The following is a 6,000-nucleotide window of genomic DNA, read 5'->3' as shown; positions in this document are numbered from 1 at the left end:
TATATGATATGGATTTGGATCTGTGGATTTTAGGCTTTTGAAAACTCCAAATTTATTTTATAGTTAGCACACTGAGAGCTATATGTGCAGCAGCAGGCCGCAGGTTAGTGTTTGTTTGTGACATAATTAGTGACCAGAGGAAGGAGTGGTCCATCTGCGCTGTAAAGGGGAAGTTAGTTGTGTAGTTCATGCAGCAGTCAAAAAACCGATGAAACTTGATACATGACTATGTCTACACTGGTGTAGGGACTTTGTTAGATTTTGTAAAGATTCAAACAACTCAAACCTTTACAGTCCAAAGGAGAGTTAATCATGGTCACACCATAATCGTGGAAAGGAGCAGGGTTCAGTAGTTTCTGCTGGTAAGTATACTGGTTTTGGTTGGTTTTTTTAATGCTGGCTTTTGTATGTCTGCTTGTCTGTGTTGAATGAGCGCTGCATCTTGTGGTTTAGGGGAGGGTGTTATGACACTTTGTACAGCAACTTTAAAAAAAGGCAGGCCAGGAAGTGAACTGGGCTGAAGTGGAGCTCTGCAAGGCTCAAACCACATTGATGACACGGACACAGACGAAGGAGCTACACAGCTGACGCGGCAATCCATGGGTACGTTTCATGAAATATTTTAACAGTTTGTCCAAAATGTGTGCAGTATTGTATGTTTTGGCTATTCAAGGTATATGCTAAGGGACAGCTGCATTGCTATCAGATGTCTTTAAACAGAAAGAGATGGCGCCCCACATGCAAGTGCTCAGATAGCTTTCACTAGTTTGTGAGTTCTTATATGTGTTGTACTAGGTTTTGATGGATTCACTCACAGAACCAGAGAGAAAAGATCTATACACATAAAGCATGCAGTGAACTGTGAGGCTTCACATGAGCCTTGCAGAGAATTTCTACCTTGGCATGTCTTTTAAATTGTTGGACAATATTCTGTTGCTCAAATTAACAATTTACTGACTGATGACTGAAATTTTTGTTTCAAGGTTGGTCTCAGTGCTGATAGCCTCCATACAACCCAGACAATCCTGGTACTGTACACTTGCAAAGAGAGCGGAGATATTTTTTAACCACAATATTTGACCACCGGCAGAAAAAATCATATTAGTCAATCCTTCCAAACACCTGACACCGCTTCATAAGCAGGAATTCATCACTGATAGCCTACAGCAGTGGAACAACTAGGTCTGACTTTGACAAGGTCACAGGAATTTAGGCCTCGCTTGGTACTGCTTTTAGGTTTGCATTCAGCCACTGTTTCCTTTCAGTTTCACCTGTTCGGGCTATGCACCAAAACTATGTGGTTAGAGGGTTGGAAGAGATGATAGTTTTAATTTAAATACTACTTTTAAAATGTGTAACAAGTGCCACATAAGTGCCACCCCACCTTAAGGTCCTGATGTCATAGTGTGTTGATAGTCCAAAGGAAGTACCACACACAGGATAAAAGATGGACATGACCCATTAGTTTCTGAAGTTCAGGTTTTTAGCGCTTCTATTGTGGTTGTCTTGGTGTTTTCAAAACAGATATGAGAAGTGAGGAGCGAATCGGAAGTTGAAATTGAAAGCTCATTGGCAAACAGTTTGTCAATCATTAGTCATTAGACAGTTAGCATACTCTGAATATTCATTCCTTTGCAAAAGTTATAATTTAAAAAATAATCAGAATATTTTACTTGTTATGTAGGTAGATAATTTCATCTCCCCTGCTGTATTTTCTAAGGGGTCACCATATTTTCTTTGATGCAACCCTCATTTTTGTCCAGCGTTAAACTGTGGATCTTTGGTGTGTTAGGCAAATGTGTTAACTACTACAACTGAGACTAAAAACGGAAAGTACTTTCAAAAGGTCAAACTCAAGGGCCGATTTTGCATTGACTTCTATAGGGACAAAGTCTTTTTGCAAACACATGTATAGCCCTCTGCTGCTGATTAAAAAGAATGGCACTTTCACACTGGCTTCATTTGGAAACTACGTTAATCTTGTATACTGTCTATCTATGCTATTAAGAGCTTTGTTGTTGTCTGCTGTTGCTAGGTGCCAGTATCAAAACGATATGAAACAGCTGGTTTTTATGGGTTACCTGTGTTCATGTTTGGGCTATGGTTTGTCCTTTGGCATAGCCTACTGTTTGTGCTTCTCATGGTTCCATTTTTAGCACATCCGGCCATAGACATTAAGAGCTCAATTCCTGGTGACGTGTCTGTTGTCTGTCCATCCACAAGTTTGCAAGATGTGACCAGTGTTTCCTCCCAAAACATTTGTCAGAAATTCATTAAACTTAAGTCCTTTTTCGATTAGTACCTACTCGGATCGGCTCAACACGACTCGAGGCGGTACAACTCCCCTCGACTTGTTTTCTATTACAATCGAGGGCCACCTAATGTGCGTGAGGTCATTACAACAATGAGGCCTAGCGTCTCATGACATAATTAGTATGCAACATGAACGGCACAACAAAGATGGATGTCGAGATAACGATTATACCTGCTTCTTGGTCTGTGGCATATTGTCAAACTCAGGGATCACTGCATTGTTTTTTTGTTGCCATTTCCCTCATTGCCGCGTTTCAAAGATGGTGATTTTGATTTTCATGAAGGAGACGCACTGATAACTCATCAAGTGATGCCACCAACCAGCTAGTCGTGGCATGCAGTCTGCCACGATTCTGGCAGAGCAGGCACTAAAAGAGAACTTGGTACCAGGTACTATGAACTAACAGAAAAACCCTGAAAACTGTGGTGAGCCGATCCGAATAGGTACTAATGGAAAATGGGCTTTACACTCAGTGATAACCTAATAGGGCTTCACCCAACTTCCATTCAATGTCAAGATCACATTTGTTGTTTTGCCTATCTTTGATGGGGGAGTTTTTTTTAATTTTGTATTTCTTCCTCTAAATGTTAAAATCTACTGTTGTTCCCTTTTCTTTTCAAGATAACTTTTCAATGAGTCAGTGTTTTACATGTGCATAGGCTCATCACCAAAAGGCTACCTGCTGTTTGGTCTTTTTGGTTCTATGTATCTCTAAATAGAGCTACATAAATAAACATCAGTGCAACACCAGAAATTCAAGGTAAATGCATGCATGTATTCTCGCTATACTTAAATTTAGTCTATAGGTCAAAATTGTGAAGGTGGTGAGTTTCTATACACATAAAAGCATGCAGCAAAGTGTCAGGCTTCACATCTTGCACAGAATTTCTACCTTGGTATGTCTTTTAAAATGGTAAATGGCCTGTACTTATATAGCGCTTTTCTAGTCCCTAAGGACCCCAAAGCGCTTTACATATCCAGTCATTCACCCATTCACACACACATTCACACACACATTCACACACTGGTGATGGCAAGCTACGTTGTAGCCACAGCCAACCTGGGGCGCACTGACAGAGGCGAATTGTTGTACAATTTTCCGTTGGCAAAATTAACAATTAACTGAGTAATGACTGAAGTTTTTGTTTCAAGGTTGGTGTCATATGACTTTAGGTCATAATTGTGGAGGTGGGAGGTCTCCATTTGTCCCATAAGCAAGGTCACTTTTGGAGCTTAGATCAGTTACAAAGTATCTGGTTCTTTGATAACAGCTGATGGTCCAAAATTGCCAAAGCAGAATTTACATTCAATTTGGAAAAATTACGAATTACATTTTGGAAAAATCTAATTCGTAACAACAAAGTATTTTAAGTAAGTAACGAACAAAGTATTTTAAGATTTGTGCCTCAGACTTCGCCGTTCTAATAGCGCCCAAGGGCCATGATTCTTATAGTCTTTAGAGATCAAAAGTCCAGAAATACTTGTAGTATAAAGAAGTTTTAATGTATTCATACCAACTGTATGAAAGGAAAAATAGTTAGCTCAACAACTGCTTTATATTTTTCATTTATAGGTGCTATGATAAAGACATGTCTTTCTGTAGCATTGCTAAAGACATAATTTCTTATTAACACAAGCAACATAGAGGCTCGATTAGTTTCATAGTTCCACAGAGGCATATAGATACACGTTCTATAATAATCGAAGTCTTGTGACGCTGAACAATGCTAATTCTTGAGTAACATACCTTTCAATACAGCGCCTAAACACTTCCTTTTTTGGTGCTAACATACTACATTGTATTGTCATATAGCTCATGATTACGTATCGGCATTTAGCCTTAGAAGTCACTAACCTAGCAGCTACCTTCAGCCTCCAGTAGAGTATTTTAACATGTTGCCATGCATGCACTCGGTAAAAGCAATCCATCTTCTTCTGTCCGAACAGACTGTTTGCATGCGTTCCACCAAAACCTGTTCAAACCGATAATAAATATAAATGTTGGAGGAGTTTTACTTATTCTAACTTAAAATACAGGAACATGCACGTAGCCATGTAAAGTACTTTAACACAGGCTCTTGATTTAACTTTGTGCAACCTTTATGCAGCCTGTACCAAAAATAAAAGTTCTACATGCTAATGTGCAGCATCTGCTTACACAAACTACAGTAAGACAGAAGTGCTTTAGCTCAGAATCATATTATTAATATTCTGTACCCATTTCCCCTACAGAACAGAAAACATCCTCATAAGCGTTTCTGCAATGACTCATATTTCCCAGACCTACTGAGAGCTGCATGTTTGATCCATCATTTACTCTTCGGTTAATATTAAGTCAGTTTACTCCTATGTCTGTTTGAAGCCATGCTAACTGTGTGGGTGGTAGTTCCACAGTGGGGTTAAAGCAAAACGTGATTCAGTTTTTAAGTCTTTTCTGGTTTTTTATGGACTAGTCTGGGTTAGAAAACGTTATAAAATGCCTTTACTCTTTGAATGACAGTGTTTGAAGTCCTGCTTTATGTGGAGTCATGTAAAACCACAGTCTAGCCATATGTGATTTAAAATAATTGCATATTTTCTTAAGATTCTTTCTAACAAGAACGTTTGTGTTGATTCATTTGTGTATTGATACAGTTGATCTGCTGCATAACCTTCAAAAAGGATCAGATTTGTGTCCATCTTTGCGCTCTTCAGGGCTGTTTCAGCTGCACTGGTATCCTGGCACTGAACATACATATTTCATCATAGGTTTTGCAGACAAAGTCAGTCAGTCTGTCACCTTTAGCTTCTCCTTCTGTGATTAACTGGAGCTACTGGGTTGTAAACTGTAGTTACAAGATATGAATGAGAGGGAGTTTGAGCTTTAGCAGCACAGCTTTGTAAATGTGTGATCTCTGTGATAAAGGGCAATGCACTATGGTACACATAGTTTAACCACCGCTGTTGTCTCTATAGTCAAAGTCAAGCGACAGTGCTTTACTTTTACAGTCAGAAGATGTTTTTCATTCATGTCCATCATTATCTACAATGTAACACTACATCCATTTTCCACTGATTTTTTTAACATGACATAGTTCAGTCTATTTCTCTTAAAAAAATTTTATAGTTTTTCTATAGGGGTTGGCAAATTAGTGTGGCTAATATTTTAAACATTAGAGAATTTGATTTTATTGTAATTTTACAATTATTATTCAGTGTATTGAAATGTAGCACAGTGACCCATGACTTACAGCTCTAGAGTACCTGAGTCACACTTAAGGCCCCAAAATGATAATGGAAATAGCTCAAGTTACAGAAATTAGTTCAGTCAACTCCTCCTGAAAACCATATTTGTAAACCATAGAACATTTTGGAATATCTGTCATAGATGAGGAAACATACAGCTTTAGTAAGCACTAATAGAGACATTAAAAAAAATTGATAGTGTGGCCACACTTGTCCAATTGTGAAACCACTAGGTCACTTGACAGTTAACATATTATTTAAGAATATAACAGATATCATTTCATTTAGCCTTCCCTTTACAGTTAAATTTACACAGTGCAGTAAATGGGCTTGCATATCCTTTCCATATATATTAGATAAGGCAGAATAAGGTTAGGAATAAGGTTAGTAATAGCTAACTGGCTAACTAGGTTAGCAGAGGATTCCTTTTTGGTTGTTTTTGGCTGAGAAGTGTCGTGCAG

General features: G+C 38.4%; 1 protein-coding gene across 1 annotated transcript in view; it reads left to right on the top strand.

Annotated features, from left to right (window-relative positions):
* Window positions 1-302: 302 nt before the first annotated feature.
* Window positions 303-6,000, top strand: part of sh3bp2 (SH3-domain binding protein 2) — a 29,836-nt gene continuing 24,138 nt past the window's right edge. The window contains exons 1-2 of the mRNA XM_031745705.2: window positions 303-362; window positions 454-603. The gene's annotated coding sequence lies outside the window, so the exon portion shown is untranslated. The remainder of the gene's footprint in view (window positions 363-453; window positions 604-6,000) is intronic.

The sequence above is a fragment of the Oreochromis aureus genome, linkage group 7 (genome assembly GCF_013358895.1).
Source record: "Oreochromis aureus strain Israel breed Guangdong linkage group 7, ZZ_aureus, whole genome shotgun sequence".
In the NCBI taxonomy this organism is placed as follows: Eukaryota; Metazoa; Chordata; class Actinopteri; order Cichliformes; family Cichlidae; genus Oreochromis; species Oreochromis aureus.
The sequence above is the reverse complement of the archived record's forward strand: the minus strand, read 5'-3'. Positions and strand labels throughout refer to the sequence as shown.